Genomic DNA, 20,157 nt, shown 5'->3' with positions numbered 1-20,157 from the left:
AAGTGCAAACCCTGATTTGAAAGATTATATAAAGGAAAGATGTAAAAATTAATCACAAACATCTTCGTTTCATTGTTTGTGATTCCGCAACATCTTGTTTCGTTACCATACGATTAAGATTGTTGTGAGGTGATTGATAACTCCAGGCTGTTCTTTGGGAATATAAGATCGGATTATCAATTGGTTCCTGTTCACCTTGATTATTATCAAAATACGGAACAAAACCTTTTAGGGTTTATCTGTGGGAGACAGATTGATCCTTTGATAGACTTGTCTGTGTGAGACAAATTTGTTTGTTGATAAATCTTTTACTTTTGGTTGTAGCAACTCTTAGTTGTGGGTGAGATCAGATAAGGGAATCAAGTGCGCAGTATCCTGCTGGGATCATAGGCGTAAGGAGTATAATTGTACCATGGATCAGTGGGAGACTGATTGGGGTTCAACTACAGTCCAGTCCGAAGTTAGCTTGGAGTAGGCTAGTGTTTGTAGCGGCTTAATACAGTGTGTGTTCAATCTGGACTAGGTCCCGGAGTTTTTCTGCATTTGCGGTTTCCTCGTTAACAAAATTTTTGGTGTCTGTGTTATTTCATTTTCCGCATTATTTTGTTTTATCTTTATAATTGAAATAATACAGGTTGTGCGTTAGATCATCAATTAGAGTAATCCAACCTTTGGTTGTTGATTTTCATCGATTGATCCTTGGATATTGGTCTTTGGTAGCATCCAAGTTATTCCTTGTGTTTGATTGACAGACTCACTGATTTCTATTAGTTCGAGTAAATCAAAACAAGAGAGAGATATTAACTCCTTGATATACCTTTACCTAGGTTGAGTCTGACTGTATAGTTGATTCTCTAGAAATTATTTCGGAGTTAGTCCATACAGATTGCTAAGAGAAATATTGGGTGGTGTTGTTACACTCCCGTTTTTTCAAACAATATCTTTGAGGAATTCCTTGTCATCCCCGAACTCCTTGTCGTCAACATCCATTGGAACATAAGGTTCATGGAGGAAGGAGTCAATACCAACAAACCGTCTTGGATGATGATGTCGAACCAGGGCCTTCTGTATTTCCAAAGATCTTAACACGCAAGCCTTTATTTCACGAATCTCCTTTCTTGCCTCCTTCAACTCATCAAGAACCTCAGAAAACTTCTGAGAGTTAGATGGAACAGCCCTTGGCTTCCTCGCATTCCTTCTTTTTCTTTTCAAGGATGGAGTCGCTGGAGATTTCTCTTTTTCCTTCATGATTGATGACTTGGCAATCATATTAACATATTTTCCATCAGAAGACATTATGCTGGGAGTAACCATAGTCGTATGGGTTTGTGAGAGGAAATCACAACTGAACTCAACAAGTAGTCTTTTGAGATAAAAAGAGCTTTCAAGGAAGGAAAAAGAATGTAGGGTTACGAAGCCTTTTAATAGGTTCGTACACGCACAACTCTGAACCCTAGAAAGAGTAGAATTGTCGAAAATAACCCTTTCTTTTATTCACAGACAGAGATGAACAAAACTAAGAAAAACTTTTCCTAACGCCTGAGTGATACACAACCTTGTCTCTTTTGATCAGGAACATGAGACAAGATTTGCAAAACTACACAATCAAGATGTGTTGTGGTGAACAATAATTTGCCCACCATGTTCCTCTTGAGAGGAATCCTCAGACCTATGTCTATCAAAACAATTTGACCATACTTTCTTCTATAATGGTATTGTTTTGTCTTTAGAAACTAACTTCTTAGATGCAGATAAAATCCTACATACCTTAGCGGTCTTCTGAACAAGTTTGAGCTTATTTGTTAATCGATTTTCTCTTCGTTGAAGTTTATTGACATGCCTCAATTGATGTTTGTACTTGTAACACCTTGATAGTTCATGACCTTTTTGAGAACAAAATGAGCACGTCAATCTCGGATAATATTCAGGCATCTGGGATGTGCACGCACCTGGACACATAGTGGATCCTGAAACATTACAAACACAGTTTCCAATGAATGCGGGTCAATTGATTCGTCCAACTTGATTGGGTTCTCTTCACCAAAGCCATCAAGATTGATATGTGTATTGCTACAATTATCAAAATCAATGCTTTCACATAGAAGAGCGACACTTGATTCCTATCTTCATCAGAATCATAGATCTCAGACATCTCATCAAATGTCACAGCAAGACCTTTGTTCCCAGTGTATTTTCTACGGTTTGGGCACTCGTTGGCAAAATGACCAAACCTTTACACTTAAAGCACTGAGGCATATCCTCGTCATCTGCCTCGTCAGCATCCCTGTTTTTAGGAGGAATGCGATTGTGAGGTTTATCTGATGACCTAGGTTTGTCTCTTGAAAACTGTTTACTTCTCTTCAACATAAGATCCCTAAACAGTCTTGTGATCATAAAGACTGATTTGTCAAGATCTTCTTCTGATGAATCAGCCTCAGAAAGATCATCCTCAGAGACATAAACACTTTTACTTTTATCAAGTAATTTAATGTTCTTTTGTGCTTTGAAGGAAACATCCTTTCCAATTTTGGATGTGTACTCATGATCAAAGATCTTTAGCTTCCCAACCAACGTATTTCTGGAGAGAGTACCAAGGTTATTTCCCTCAACGATTGCATGTTTCTCAGACTCGCATCTAGATGGCAGTGATCTGAGAATCTTCATCACAATGTCCTTTTCAGGAATTGTCTTACCAATGCAAAAGATTCATTAACAATCTCAGAGACTCTGTGATTAAACTCATCAAATGTATCTTCATCTGTCATACGAAGGTTTTCCCAATCGGAATTAAGGTTTTGAAGCCTATCTTCCTTTTCACTGGAGTTATCTTCGAATACGGTTTCTAATATATCCCACACATATTTAGACCTAGTGCAATTTGACAGATGGTGCTGAAGATTTGGGGTAATGGCATGTATAATGGCATTCAAACCGTCGGAATTTTTCTTTGCAGCAATTATCTCAGAAGGATTGTATTCACCAATATCCTTGAGAATTTTTACATCTCCAACTACCACAACGGGAGCATTATACCCATTAACAACATATACCCATGATTGAAAATCACGTACTTGAAGAAAAGCTCGCATAACAATTTTCCACCATAATTAATTAGAGCCTTCGAAAACTGGTGGTACGTTAATAGAGATAGCACCTCTTTCCATAGAGTCAGATCGCTACAAACACAGACTTGTAAAGATTTTAAACGTGTTTTCCTGCTCTGATACCAATTGAAAAAACAGGGGTCTTACAACACCACCCAATATTTGGCTTAGAAATCTGTATGGACTAACTCCAATATACTTTCTAGAGAATCAACTAGACAGTCAGACTCAATCTAGATAAAAGTATATTGAGGAGTTCATATCTCTCTCTTGATTTGATTTACTCAAGCAGAATCTGCGACTCCTAATCAAATACAAGGAATAACTTGGATGGTATCAAAGACCAATATCCAAGTGTCAATCAATGTAAATCAACAACCAAGGGTTGGATATTCTAATTGATTGATCTTCAACGCACAACATGTATTATTTCAATTATAAAGATAAACAATATAATGCGGAAATAGAAATAACACAGACACCAGAATTTTGTTAACGAGGAAACCGCAAATGCAGAAAAACCCCCAGATTGAACACACACTGTATTAATCCACTACAGACACTAGCCTACTTCAAGCTAACTTCAGACTGGACTGTAGTTGAACCCCAATCAATCCCACACTGATCCAAGGTACAGTTGCGCTCCCTACATTGCGCACTTGATTCCCTTAGCTGATCTCACCCACAACTAAGAGTTGTTATGACTCAAAGTCGAAGACTTGAAATAAATAAATCTGTCTCACACAGATAAACCCAAAGGGTTTTGTTCCGTGTTTTGATAAATCAAGGTGAACAGGAACCAATTGATAATCCGATATTATATTCCCGAAGAACAGCCTAGATTTATCAATCACCTCACAACAATATTAATCGTATGGTAGCGAAACAAGATGTTGTGGAATCACAAACAATAGACGAAGATGTTTGTGATTACTTTTATATATTTCCTATCAGAGATATCAATCTCAAGCCAATCTATGTGATTGTACTCGTACGATAGAAGATGCAATATCAGATCACACAACTACGATAAAGTAGTATCGGTCTGGCTTCACAATCCCAATGAAGTCTTTAAGTCGTCAACCTGGTTTTTAAGAAGAAACCAAAGGTTAAAGGAGAATAGACTCTAGCAAAACCAACTAGTGACACATGTAAGGTGTGGGGATTATTTTTGCACAGTTGCTAGAGTTCCCCTTATATTTAGTCTTTCAAATCAGGGTTTGCAATCAATGTTAGCTTAGTAACCAAGCAATCAATATTCACCGTTGGATGAAAACCTAATTAGATTCAAGATAATATCTTTCAATCGTTGGATCGAAAACTTATCTTGTCACACACAAATGAAATACAAGTTTCTAGGTTTGCTTAACCGTACCCAAACATGTACATTTGTTGGTTCAACAATAGTTAACCAAATGGTTAGCCATATGATCACTTTCATATCAACCATATTCTTCTTCACCATAACTAGTTCAAATTACTCAAATGAACTAGTTAGAGAGGTGTTCAATTTCAAGGAAATCTTATGTAACTACACAAGACACAATTGAAGCAAAGACGATTTGATTCACTTGAATCGGTTCATGAACTTTATAGCCACGGTTTGTAAAATGCATTCCTTAGATAATATAAGTATAAGTTCACAAATAATCGTCTTTAGATATAACCTAACTCAAGTTCGCAGACTAGGTTCGCGGACTTAAGTTCCCGAAAGGAGTTCAAAAACTCCAACAGATATTATCAGGATGAGAACTTCCGCCAGTTCGCGGACCGGGTTCACGGACTGAGTGCGCGGAATGAGTGCACATCTCTAGTTCTGGTTCTCTTGATCATCAAAGTTCGCAAACTTCGGTTCAAGGAATAAGGACTTATACATATATGTGTTTCCACAATAATGCTTATATCCACCATTGGTTATATAATCTAAACTCTCATTGCAATCATTGAAACATTCTTAGAGGATGTTATATAGTTGTTATTCACAAACCATTTCTCGTCAAAGCCATTTTCAAAGTGATTGAAACATAACATGACTTTCGTCACTTGGTAAAGATGAACTTTGTTGAAGCGAAAGCTTACCAACACCTATTTCGAGAAATAGATAGGCGAGATATACTCGGCTCGAAATAGCAAATGTGTATAACAAAGTCTATATAGCAAAAAGACTTTTGTCTCAAAGTAGGAGATAGAGTAGATAGACTTTTGAGTGATAGATAAGCTCAAGTCTCCACATAACTTTTTGTCGATGAAGTTCCACCAGTTCCTTGAGTAGTTCTTCGTCTTGTATGATGATTCTCCATGGAGTTCTTGAGCTTAACTACACTTTCTATCCTAGTCCGAGATTCAGCTATAGTAGACTAGAAATCAAGAATTATAGTTTTGATCACTAAAATTTACAAACATGCTTGAGATAGAAACGCATGCGAGTTCGACCGAGCAATGCTCTAACAGTATTACCTGCACTTTGTCGCATACCCAGTTGTTTTGAGGATCTTGAAGTTGCTGGATATTATTGTGGCTGCGATGGATAGTTACTTTTGTGTAAAAGAAAGTCGTGTTATTGTCTCTTGAAGTTAGCCATTGTATTCTGGATCTATGTTGCCAATATGTTGCATGACATTGTAGGAGATTTAAATGTTGATTTCGAAGATATTTCTATTTTCCTAACCAGTACACCAAGTTCCTTCCAGTAATTACATATAAAGCATCACATTACAGTTCCTCGTTGGTCATAGTTTCTTTGTCTTGAATCTTTATATCCTCTGTAATTTTGTTTAAGTCGTCCAGTAAATTTCAGTAATTAGATATAAAGCATCACATTACAGTTTCTCGTTGGTCATAGTTTCTTTGTCTTGACTCTTCATATCCTATGTAATTTCGATTAATCTAATCCTCGTCTCTACTCGACGCAACCACGAATTTGGATTGATTTACATTCGAATGTTCTCCCTTCTCGTATTTAGATCCATTCTCCACTGCATTTTTATTATACGTATAACTTGGAGTGTGTGGCCAGAGACCACAACAACGGCACATGTAGCTACATTCAATCCTAGTCCAAGTTTGTTTCTTGTATTTTACCTATAAGTTATTGTAAAGTCCTAGTCTAATGCTAAACCCTAGTCTTACCTGTATACTCGTACAAGTTGTTTATCTCTTGAATGTAACATGTATAAATACATAATGAAATAAAACAAAAGATATATCAGTTGAAACTTCAACCTCTATTCTCTATTCTCTAGAATATTTGATGGTATCATCTTGATCCATCCTAGGACCTATTTCATCTTCCGCAACATCTTTCTCTGTATTATCATCATGGTTGAATCTACTCCTCAAACACCACTAGACAGTCCTCATCATCAAAATTCGTCTGAAACTCCAATCATTCCATCCTTAGGAAACTCCAGAATTTCAGATCCATATGTTATCCATCCCAGTGATAACCCTGCCACTGTTTTGTTTTCTCCATTGTTACAAGGTGACAATTATGGATCCTGGGTACGAGGAATCACCAAGTCCCTCAACGCAAAAGGGAAACTTGGATTCGTGGATGGTACTCTTCCTCCTCCCACTGATGCACTTTCCTATCAGTGATGGAAGCGATGCGACGATCTGGTGGGCAGTTGGCTTCTTAATTCATGCCAACCTGATATCCGGGCAAGCTTCTTATATGCTCCTTCTTCTCATGCAATATGGAAGGATCTGCAAGTGAGGTTTTGTATCTCTAACTCACTTATTTTATTTCGATTGAAATATTCCATAGCTGCTATACGTCAAGAGTCGATGTCTGTTTCCTTGTACTACACAAAAATCAAAACGTTGTGGGATTAATATGACTCACTTGTTGCTGTCACTGAGGTGTGTATTTTTGGTGCTGGGAAACAATTTCATGAACGCCTAGAACGTGACAGAGCCATGGAGTTTCTTCAGGGCTTACATGATCGTTTCTCTAACCTCAGAAGTCAGATCCTGTTGATGGACCCTTTTCCAACTGCTCTGCACATCTTCAACATGGTACAACAAGAGGAGGAACAAAAACACATCACTTCCAATCCTCTTCCCAACATCGAGTCTGCTGCTTTAAACACTAACCGTTACGCTACATCCTCGTCTGGTTCTCGTTCTGCTGCAAGCCATAAAAAAAGGCCTCGACCTCAATGCGATTATTGTAATCGTCAAGGCCATGTTCCAGATAAATGCTATCATTTACACGGTTTCCCTAACTCTTCTATGTCACAACCAGTTGCTGCCAATATCACTGTTGTCCATTTGGAATCCCAGCTTGCACATTCACCTGTTGTTCCCACCTTCTCAGCTGACCAGTATTCTCGACTGTTGGCTCTCATCAATCCTCCATCTGAGGACACTCAAATGGAATCCAGGGTGAACTTCGTTGGTAAGTTATTTAACACCTTTTCTTTTGAACCCTGGTTTGTTGATAGTGGTGCCACCCATCACATTTGCAATTCCTTGTCTTACTTCACTTCTTACTCTCCTGTCACATCTTTAATTCAAATGCAACTCCCTGATGGTACTCTATCTACTGTCAAGCACATTGGTGAAGTAGTCTTCTCACCAACTTTAACATTGTATAATGTTCATTATATCCCAAATTTCAAGTTTAATCTGTTGTCTGTGAGCCAGTTAACTCGCTCCCTGAATTGTGTTGTTATTATTACACATAATTCTTTTATCTTTCAGGACCGACTCACGACCAAAGTGATTGGTCAGGGTGAACTTGCCTCTGGTCTTTATCAATTACGGGCCTCTGCATCACACTCACCAGCATCTAGAGTTTTTTTCAATCATAAGACGTCCTTCGATACTTGGCATTGCCGGCTCGGACACCCTAGTTTAGCTCGTTTTCATTTTCTTTGTAAAATTTTTCTAGCTTCTGTGATGTATTCCCTAGGGATAAACACACTCGTCTACCTTTTAATAAAAATCGTATTTCTTCTCATTGTTGTTTTGAACTCCTTCATTGTGATATATGGGGACCCTTTTTTACTCCTTCTATGACTGGTGCTAAATATTTACTCACCATTGTAGATGATTTCTCCAGATGTACTTGGGTGTATCTTATGCATACTAAGAATGAAACATGCAAATTTCTCAAATTTTTTGCTTGTCATGTTATGACTCAGTATTCTACACAACTCCATACCATTTCTACAGGTTCTTCTCTACCTATCTTACCAGTCTTACAACGTATTCAATCAGACAATGGTACTGAATTTTTATCACGTGAATTTCAGGCATGGATTCATGAAAATAGTATTCACCATCAGCGTAGTTGTACTTATACTCCCCAACAAAATGGGGTGGTTGAAAGGAAACATCGTCATCTATTGACTGTTGCTAGGGCTCTTCGTTTTCAGGCCAATTTGCCTATAACTTACTGGGGTGAATGCATTCTAACAGCAACATATCTCATCAATAAAATACCAACTCCAATACTATCTAAACGTTCTCCTCACGAGGTCTTATTGGGTACAAAACCTAACTATCGTCATTTACGTATTTTTGGTTGTTTATGTTATGCTCGCAATACTACGATAATACATAAATTTGATTCACGTGCTATGCCAGGAGTATTCCTTGGTTATCCATATTACCATAAAGGTTATATCATTCTTGATCTTTCCACAAAATCTACCTATGTGTCTCGTGATGTTACTTTCCATGAGCATATATTTCCTTTTAAGGATGCACACATTCCTACTGATGACATTTTTCAACCTGTTCTTCAAGATGATTTTGTTTATGAAGATTCACCTTATCCTTTGGAATTGCAATCGTCTCATCCTTCTACTGATTCACCACTGCAGTCCACTGCTGTCTCCTCGCCCAATGCTCATTCTCCGGCGCCTTCTCTGCCAAGCATGGATACTGCAGTCAATCCAACCACAGTTTCTTCACCCACTGTAGTTGAGCCTGATGCTATTTTACGTCGTTCTACACGAGAACCTCGTCGTCCTTCCCATCTCAAAGATTATATCTGTTCTGTGAAGCAATGTAAGTCAACCACTCCTTATCCTCTTATAAGTTGTATTTCGTTTACTCAATTCACTCCACAACATCGGGCTTTCATTTTATCTGTTCTCACTAATGATGAACCCCGAACCTTTTCCGAAGCCATTAAAATTCCAGATTGGCGTTCTTCCATATTTAAAGCACATATGGCTTTAGAGGACAATGAAACTTTCACTATTACCGCTCTTCCCCTTGGAAAAACTGCCATTGGATGCAAATGGGTTTTTAAAACCAAATATCGACCAGATGGTACGATTGAACGTCGTAAGGCACGTCTCGTTGCTAAGGGTTATACGCAACAAGAAGGCATCGATTTTCATGACACTTTTTCTCCAGTAGCCAAGTTGGTCATTGTTCGTGGTCTTTTATCAATTTCTGCCATTCATAATTGGTCCCTCCATCAACTTGACGTTAACAATGCTTTTTTACAGGGTGATCTCGAAGAAGATATTTATATGAAGATTCCTCCAGGTTTTCACAAGCAACGGGAAACTCGTGTTTACAAGCCAAATAAATCTTAATATGGCCTTAAACAAGCTTCTCGCCAATGGTTTTCTAAATTTTCCTCAGCTCTCCTTCATGCAGGTTTCACACAATCTCATGCTGATTACTCTCTTTTTACTTTCCATTCTGGTGAAATCTCCATTTATGTTTTGGTTTATGTTGATGACATTGTCATCACTGGTAATAATGATCCTGATATTCAGGATCTCTGGCACAAACTTGAATCCCAGTTTTCTCTCAAAAACCTTGGTCGCTTGCAATATTTCTTGGGCCTTGAGGTATCACGTTCTCCCAAAGGTATTTTACTTTGCAACGCAAATATATCCTTGACATTGTGACTGACTGTGGCCTTTTGGGAGCTAAGCCTTCTACAATGGAGCAACATATCAAACTATTGCCATCCTCTGGTGATCCTCTATCTGATCCCAGTATTTATCGACGTCTCATAGGTCGTATTTTATATCTTCAGGTAACACGTCTGATACCACATTTTCTGTTAATTATAAGTCAATTCATGTAACAACCATGTTCTGGTCACTTGGATGCTGCACATCGCATTGTTCGATACCTTAAAGGTACTGTTAGTCATGGCATTTTCTTATATGCTTCAAGCACTATGTCTCTTTCGGGTAACACCGACTCTGATTGGGCGGGTTGTCCAACCACTCGTCGATCCACGACGGGTTATTTCACGATGCTAGGAGACAGTACTATTTCTAGGAAATCCAAGAAACAACCAACATTATCTCTCTCTTCTGCTGAGGCTGAATATCGTGCTCTTGCACGTCTTACTTCTGAACTACAATGGTTGCATTATCTTTTCACTGATCTTCGTATCACTATTCCACGGCCTATTCCTATTTATTGCGATAACCAAGCTGCTCTTCACATTTCTGCCAATCCAGTTTTTCACGAACGAACTAAACATATTGAAATAGATTGCTACTTCGTACGTGACAAACTAATCTCTGGTCTAATCAAACCTACTTATATACCATCATCTTTACAATTAGCTGATCTTTTTACGAAACCGCTGGGAGTGGATCATTTTCAACGACTTGCTAGCAAGTTGGGTCTTCGTGCAGATGGTCCTCAGCCTCCAACTTGAGGGGGAGTATTAGACGTATAACTTGGAGTGTGTGGCTAGAAACCACAACACCGGCACATGTAGCCACATTCAAGCCTAGTCCAAGTTTGTTTCCTGTATTTTAGCTATAAGTTATTGTAAAGTCCTAGTCTAATGCTAAATACTAGTCTTACCTGTATACTCGTACAAGTTGTTTATCTCTTGAATGTAACATGTATAAATACATAATGAAATAAAACAAAAGATATATCAGTTGAAACTTCAACCTCTATTCTCTAGAATCTTTGAATTTTCCATTCGTGGTAGATGAATCGAAGTTCCAACTTTTGATGGGATCACAACTTCACTTGCTTTTTATTTTGTTTCTCCTCCAATGCTATGTACTCCTCTTGATACTCTTTCAGTTCATTCATCCCTATCGAGTTTCTGATTACAAATAATTGAGTATACAAAAGACCTATTGGAAGCAGAGCGTTCACAAAAGACAAAATAAAATTATTTTCATCCACTCTTTCATCGCGTTCACTACAAACCCTCCTCCATATCGTCACTAAATTTCATAGACTCTGATTGGGTCTTCGTATTAAGTTGAATAATGTTTCGATTCCTGGCCTCATCATAATATTTCTAATATAAGTTGTTAGAAATATTCTATGCAGATCCCTGGATGAAGAAACGGACCCTTCCGACAGTCCCTCAAACCAAGCCAATGCCTCTCATATTAGACTTGTTCGAACGTACATGCACATAGCGTCATTTCGTCCCCATTGCATCAACGAGAGAGTGTATTGCTTCAAATGTTGCATCGCGCTTTCTGTTCTGCTAATATGATTCTGAAGGTTGGCAACACACATCTCGCAGAGATTCTCGCATGGATTCTCGCATGCAGTATGTCATAAGTGTACGACGACTTATCTGCCTCTTCTACTGCTTCAACTAACCGTACCCGTCCTCCTCTTCGAAAATTATTTATCAACATTCTCATGTCCCGCAACTCGTTCAAGACTGCTTAACTCAAATTTCCTCCGCCTTCTTCGAGTACGTTCCTCCTTTCTTCTTCGCCTCTGGCTTCTTCGTAGAACCTTCGCCTCTCTTCTTCTTTTCTAGTTTATTCTAACACCCTTAGCAAGTCTCTTTCTTTGTTAGTTTCTCTTCGTCTTCTTTCTCTTCGTTACTTTCCATCTTCGTCATCTTCTCATGTTCGTGTTCGCCTTCTCCTTGTCGAACTCCTACTTACACTACAAAACAAGTAGCTTTTAGGGATGGCTGTTTTGAAAAAACCGTCCCTAAAGAAGGATATTTGGGACGGTGATGGCCTGATCGTCCCTAATAGTCATAAAATATTTAAATCAAGGCTAAAATATGTCCGTCCCAAGAAGAAAACATGGCAAAATAGTATTAGTGACGGTGGAACATGGAACGGTAAATAAACCGTCCCTAATACCTCTTGGGACGGTTTTTTGTCCTCTTGGGACGTTTTTTGGCCGTCCCAAGAGGCCTTCTGTCTTGTAGTGTTATCCTCGCTCCGAATCTCCCATTCGTGTTCGTGAAATTTCGTCTCGTCTTTTTTTTGTTAAGCATGTTAAATTCCTGTGCTGGAGTAACATTTTTTTTGGCGAGTCTTATTATTTTCTCTATCAAGTCTCTCTCCGTTTCCCTCTCCTGATGAAATCTTTCCCTTAGCTGCTTTATTGTCATATTGTTCATCGACATTCTATTTCACCCCTTCGTGAACTTGTTCTTCGCCCTCATCAGTTTCACTATCAGTAGTATGGACCGACCCTTCTCGGTAATTGTTTTGGTTAGGGTCGACGTTCTGCTCCTGAATCATACCACACCTTCCTCCTGAAGCCAAAGTTTCTCCTATCTCCATCATTCCTCCTTGTCTTTATCCTATAAGCTTGCTTTTCCTGGATGCTATTATGTGCTTTGCCCTGTTTACTACCCTTACCATATGATGTTTTTGGTTAATTCTTCTAATCGGTTTCTAATTAATCAACTTACTTACTTTTGTAGCTTAACTGATGATGAACGTTAAACTTTCTATAAACCCTAAAGTGAACTTCTATTTTTCAAACAATGAAAACCAAAATAAAATTCTCAAAGTACCACAAAGTCCTTGTTGTTTTCTAGATCTCCAACATGAATGAAACTCTTAAAATCAATAAAACCAAGCTTTGAATTCACATTAGAGAGATATAACTTGTTAGAAATTCAAATGATTAAAATTAAAAACCAACTTCCTTTCCGGATCTCAGGTGAGAGTAAACTCTGAGCCCAACTCCTTGTTTCTGGACGCGAAAATGTAATTACAGGAAATCCTACAGCACACCCAAATAATAAACTTAACTCAAATTCTAAGACATGATAATGGAATTGAAGTCAAGCCATGATTATTATTAAGAAATATGACGACGATGATGATATAAGTTTGAAAGATAATACAAACCATAACTCAATCTCTCTCTCTGACTCCTTACAACATGACCTCACCAGCTACCAAAAACTCAACCCCTTTTATAATGTCCTAAGGTTCCTATTTATAGGCAAATGAGTAAGTGGAGTACAACTCATTTTACTTCATGGATAGCCACACAATTCATGTGGTTTCTAGTTTTACTTCGTCAATCCGATTTTCAATAAAATTATTCCTTCTCTTTTGCTGAAAGCCCCGGTAACTTGTCAGTACACCTGCCCAAGTTTCTTGTCTACCAATTCATCTTCTTCTGCTACTATATTTTACTTCGTTTCGTTGTCTCTTCTTTGTAAGCTAATTCCCTGTTTGGTCTTCATTTATCTCGCCCACTCGCCATTCGTGAAGTCACCTCTTGTTATTTACTTCGCAGATCTGAGTTCACGAAAGGTCTTTCCTACTTTACAGATCCAATTTTTATAAAAGTGTTTTCCGGCAACTAATTTGTCCCGTCATAAATACTTTGTCCCCGAAATTGGAAATAATATCTTTTGACAAGATCCTCTTATTTGATTTCATTTCTTCTCGTTGAAACACGTGGTGAGTAGGTTTATGTATCTACAAAGCTAGAAAATATTTTGATAAAATGATGGATATAGGAATTTCGCCTAATACGATAACTTTTACCATATTAATAGATTCACTTTGTATAGATGGGGTGATGGAAGATGCCTGGGGTTATTCAAATTGATGGAAAATTTAAACATCCCACCTAATCAGATTACATATGGGCCTTGAGCAGAATGAGTTCAACTATAATGTGTTAATCGATGGGTATTGCAATAATCATAAGGAACGCTATTCAAGAAATTGAAACAAAATGGATCCAAACCCACAGCTTATACTACACTGTTACGAGGTCTATACCTTGATGGAAGAATGAATACTGCGAAGAATTTGTTTAATGAGATGCAAACTTTTGGTCCATCTCCGGATATTATCACGTACGATACATTGTTGGATGGGTACTGCAAGAATGGTAAAATGGAGGAGGCAATAGAATTGTTTGAATCCATGGAGGGTAGTGGTATGTTAGCGAATGTTGATATTTACAATATTCTTCTTCATGGTTTGTTCCTAGCTGGCAAGGTGGAAGATGTAAAAAAATTATTTAATGAAATCTCTAGCAAAGGAGTAGAGCCTGATATAGTAACGTATATATGACAATTATCTAAGGCTTATTTCGTAACCACATGTTACTAGAGGCTAACTCACTAATCATCGAAATGGAAAAAAAAAGGGTTATTTTCGAGATGCTAAAGCATACAATACCATCATTTGTGGTTTTCTTGTGGCGAAGGAGACTGTCAAGGCACTACATTTTCTTCGCAGAATGCTGGAACTAAACTTTGCGCCAATTAATTCTGTTATCTGTTTATTTGTGAACACTATCTCATCAGAATCTAATAAAAATGTAGCTATCAACAGGGAAAATGAATCTAAGTCTCCATCGTGTATCAATATATTTGGATGAATATGTATATCTCTGTACCTTCCTTCTTTTCATATGACAGGAAATCATATGCCTTTTTAAGGACAACCCATTAGGCTCAAGGGGTAGTATCGCATTTAGAGATGTCAAGACTTGCTAATTACATATGCAGTATCACTGGCTGGATGAATTGGCATGATTGAATCTAGTGCTATGACAGGAAAGCTCATCATATCATATGCCTTTTTAAGAACAACCCATTAGGCTCAAGGGGTAATATCGTATTTAGAGATGTCAAGACTTGCTAATTACATATGCAGTATCACTGGCTGGATGAATTGGCATAGAAATATGATTGAATCTAGTGCTGATGATGTGTTACATTTTTTAATGCCGGCCCGAAAATCATCAAATCAGCCCGTACCCCGAGTAAAGCGGGCTTATTTTTGTCCATCTGAACAATAAACAACACCACTCTTTTTCTTATCCAGTTATCCTAGCCGCTGTGATAAAACAAAGCAAATAAGTTGTTTTCTAAACCCTAGTCTTTCCCCGCCGCTCACTTTGTATTAGCGAATCAAATATGAAGCAATTCAGTAAGATGTGATCTCCGTTATCCATATTGTAAGTGTTTCTGAAATATGTAATTAATTTCAAGCCCTAGATTTATGATTCGTTATCATCTTCTTTGGTATTCTTAGAAATATGATTGAATTAGAAAACGATGAAGTTGAAATGCCAGATTTCAAATCTGAATCTCTAGGTTATGCTGTTCACTAATGGTTCAATAAAGAATTCAGATCTGAATCCCAGTTGTTCTTATTTTAATCCCTATGAGGTTTCTTTGTTTTTGGAACCCATCCACTAAAGAATACAATCAACATAGATGGACAAATCAATGGCTCTTCACAAGTTTAAATGCAGTTTGAGTCAAACCCAACTAAGCCAAATATGCCACGGATCATTTGGTATCTGAAAAAGCATTACTTCTGTCACAATTTCTGCAAGTTAATTGCTCCAAGCATGAAGAGACTAGATGGTCTATGGAATGAAGATTTGGTGTCAGAGAAAGGATATGCTTTCCAAATAGGGTTAAAGGACAAAATGCCCCAAAATTGATCCCCTAGGTTTGAAAATGCCCCGGACGTTGGGCAAGAAATCAAAATGCCCCAAAATCGTATCAAAATGCCCCATTCTGTTATGTTTTCCGTTTCAGAGCGTTAAGTGGTCAAATGCGCAAGCATGTGGCCCGCACGTGGAAATCGATTGACATTTATACCCTTCTGTCCACCAAGATGAAAATTTAGGGTCGTATTTTCGTTATTTACTGAGATTGCGACACGTGTCGATAACAAAAATGGACGGCGAGAGATTTTGGGTTTTACATTTACCGAATTCTTTTTTTTTTTAAATGATCACGGTGTCCTATTAGCTAGGATCACGACACGTGGAACATCCTAGCTAATCAACGACTAGATTTTCCGACCGTTGTGAGATTCCGACCGTTGTAATAACGATCATTTTTTTTTGTCTCCCCTAACTTATAAATTGCAAAGATGATCCAACCAAAAATCAGTAAAAAAATTTTTTTTCTTCATAATGGCTGCTACATCAAGCCAGGAATGTGAGATGTGCAACGAAAGAAATCATCGATCAATTGATTGTCATTGGATCTACACAGGGTGTAAATTAGTTCCTTTTAATGGTATTTATACATCATAAACCAATTTTCTTCAGTTTCACTCATACAAATCATCATACATAAAGGAAATACCCCGTTCTGAGCATCTATACCTGTTGCTGAAAGCATCACACCACCAAACTTACCAGTTAGGTGAGCTCCATCTAACCCAATAACCATTCTACAACCATTCATAAAACCTTTTATCTGTGCATTATACGCCAAAATGAGACTCTCAAATCTGTTATCTTTATTATCTTTGGACCAGCTGAAATGACTATGCTCCTTGGGTTCAATGAGGTAGCAGCTATGACCAGTTGTGGTGTTTTTTTGTAACAAGTCTCAAATATTCCATCCCTTTATGACACATAGAAACCCAATCTTCATAATTCATATGTTCTTGTGTTTCCTCTTCTTCACTATCATCTCCACTCTCATCCTCACTTTCATCTTCACCATCCTCTTCCTCATCATAGTCCTTAAAGAGAAAGTCAGGCATGTCATCAGGATGACACTCATCTTGATGTACATTAGGAAAATTCACCTGATCATCTTCATACCCCTGTACATGGTTGGCTGCAACAGATTCATGTGTAGGAATGATTGGAGTGAACCACAGTCTTACCAAATCATCTTTATTTGGTTTACCATTGTTCCAAAATGAAATAAACATTTCCTCTGATTCACACTTATCACATGCATTCCCTTCTTCATCATTAAATAAAAACAGTTCAAGTGCAGAATTCATACCATGTGCATTCACCAGCTGTCTCTTTACCATAGCCATAAAAGCATGTCCACTGGTACCAGCTTTACAACCAAGAAAATACAAGTCTTTAAACCTGCCACCTATATCTGTTAACCAGAAATCCTATCCTCACTCCCCATTCCGAAACATTTAACAATAATGAAACAAATCAATTAAAATGGCATATAAATTATCTAATACAAATGGCAATGCTCTTGTATAAAATTTACAAGTCCATTACAAATGGAAATGCAGATGACAGTGTAACACATCAAATACAAGACTGGTTTTTTGTTTTTTGGTTAAGCCCATTGTAAGTGAGAACTGCAATGCATACAGAATGCTGATAAGCCCATTGTATTTGAGCTTCAAATACTGATAAGCCCATTGTATTTGAGCTTCAAATATGGATAAGTAATACATAGGTAATTCTGATAAAACAAGATATTTCACCTAACTTCAGCTTCAAATATGGATAAGCAGCAGGAACAAGGATATATAGCTTCAAATATGGATAAGCATTTAATCAACATATAAACCATGCACTTCAAATATGGATTAGCATAAAAATCAAGTTCATTTTTTAGTATAACAAATTGGCATGTCAATAAGATGAAACAAACAGCATGTCACAACACTTCAGCTCCACCCTGACTACAACAACATCACCCAACTATGCTAATGTCCATTTCCATTCTAGTTAACCCAGTTCACAATCACAATGATATTGAAAAGAGTAATAATAGCTGAAGAAGCTCATGCTTATACAGTAAACCAATTGCTCCACCCTGACTACAACACAGTTCAACATCACCACACAATCAATCAATTTTACAGTTATAATAGCTCAAATAGCTCATGCTTTTACACCATCACAGTAATAATTTCCATTTTAGCTCAAATAGCTCATGCTTATACAGTAATAATAGCTTTGCAATTTTAATTTTGTTCCCTAATAAAATTACAAATGGGGCTTTTACAGTAATCTCCAAATTCAATTATCCCCTAAAAATTGAAAACCCCCAAATTATAATCCCCAAATTCGTCAAACCCTAATTTTCCTCTACTACAGAAGCCCTAAATCATAAAACCCCAAAAAAATTCGTAAATCGAGAAACCCATCCTACAGAACCCAAACCCTAAATCGTAAAACCAAAAAAAATTGAAGGAAGTTACCCAATTCGTCTTCCTGTCTCCCAATCTCTCACCGTCTTCCTGTCTCTCACCGTCTTCCTGTGTACATCGTCTTCCTGAAGCTCATCGCCGTCATGTCTATCAATCTCTCTCTGAAACGTTGAAGAACAATGGTGAAAACCCTTGCTCGTAATCAATATACAACACAAAAGTTAGGTTAACTTTTACATGTTCTTCACCTGTCCACGAACACCTTGCCTTGCATCCAATCCGTCTAATCGAGCAAGATCTTCTCTTCTTCTTCCACCCTCTCAATCTCTCATGGGTTCTCTCCTCACTCGCCTGTCTCTCTCAGTCTCTCTCTCTATCTCTGGTCTGTGTGGTTTAGGTTCGACAAGAGGAAGATAAGATCTGGTGCACACGTACGAACCACACGGGTAGAACAGGTGTCGATTAAGGTGCACATGTTGGGACCTTGGATGCCCACGTGTCATCGATTTTGGGGCACACGTGTCAAAGAGACTTACACGCTTCGCTGGGATAAAGGGAAAAAAAGACATTTCATCTAACAGTTGACTAGTCAAAGAAAATCAAAATGCCCCATTTTGACCAAAATAGAGAAAACTAACGGAATGGGGCATTTTGATTTCTTGCCTAAAGTTCGGGGCATTTTCAAACCTAGGGGTCGATTTTGGGGCATTTTGTCCTTTAACCCTTCCAAATATGGGAATAGGAACGAAGACAGAGAAATTAAATGGAAGTTTGAGGCTGATATGCTTTCTTCATTTGAAGAGGGAAAAAGTTGAAATTCTATTGCAGCATTCTGATCTACTAGTGAAAGCAACTTCTTCTTTTTTAAGGTAAAAAAGTAGAAGAAGAAGTTGTTTTCGCTATTTGATCAGAATGCATTTGTGGGATAATGAAAGCTGGTTAGGAAATTGAAATTGACTGTTTTAATTTGGAAGAAGCTCCGAGTCTGGTGCAGCAAAAGGTCGTTCAAGAATCTCTAAATTGGCATCAAGATATAACTGAGGTTTGCCTAAATTGTCATGAAAAGAATGTTGCATCAAGCTTTCATCAGTATTGGTTGAACCGTTAGCAGCACAAATACTATGGAAGTAGCAATACCACAGTTCGTTTCAGGTATAGGCTGGTTTTCCCTTTTAGTTTTAGTTCCTTGTCAACTGTCTTGATAGACATACTCTTGTTGTGTTTGTAGTATGATCTCGTCGATGCAACTTGTAAATCTTCCAATTCCTTTCGTTTAGTTTTTTGTCATGAATCATGATATACGTTACTCTTGTTGTGTTCTGTATTCGTAGCAGGATCTCATTGATGCAACCTGTAAAGTAGTTTCTCCTTTTAGATTAGTTCTCTGTAGGAACGGTTATTTATTACGTCCAATTCATTGTTTTGTTTTTTGGTCAATAATTCATTGAAAAAGGTTTTGTAGCTCTTATCTCCTCTGGTTTTCATGCTACGTAACAAATGTCTCTGGATATTCTGATAAACATTTCGCTGCCAATCTCTGACTGTTTCTTTTTTCAAGAATGCTGCGAACTATGCTTCTTTTGCTAATTTGTTCAGTTGCACTGTGATTCCAGTGTTTGGCTTCAGTCAGCTGGTCTTCCTGGAGGAATGGTGCAAACTGCAATGTTGGTTTGATAAAGAGTAGCTTATTGATCGATCAAGAAGCTGCTTGTCCTGATGCAATCTGGAACTGCAAGCCTCCAACAGAAATTAGTTTCTCTTTGGTGAAAAAAGTATGTCATATATAGTCTTGGTGTAAGAGATGGTCCGTGGAAGAGATATTATGGTTCCTGTAATGGCTTATGCAGTTTGGAGCTCGTGAGTGCAGAACACTTTATTCATTGATCCCTCACAACCAAAACTTGGGTGCAGTTACGGGGCGACCTTTTCTGTTCAAGTGCTTGGGCATTGTGATGTTCAGTGGAAAT

This window comes from Papaver somniferum, unplaced genomic scaffold (assembly GCF_003573695.1).
Source record: "Papaver somniferum cultivar HN1 unplaced genomic scaffold, ASM357369v1 unplaced-scaffold_117, whole genome shotgun sequence".
NCBI lineage: Eukaryota > Viridiplantae > Streptophyta > Magnoliopsida > Ranunculales > Papaveraceae > Papaver > Papaver somniferum.
Note: the sequence above shows the minus strand (reverse complement) of the source record.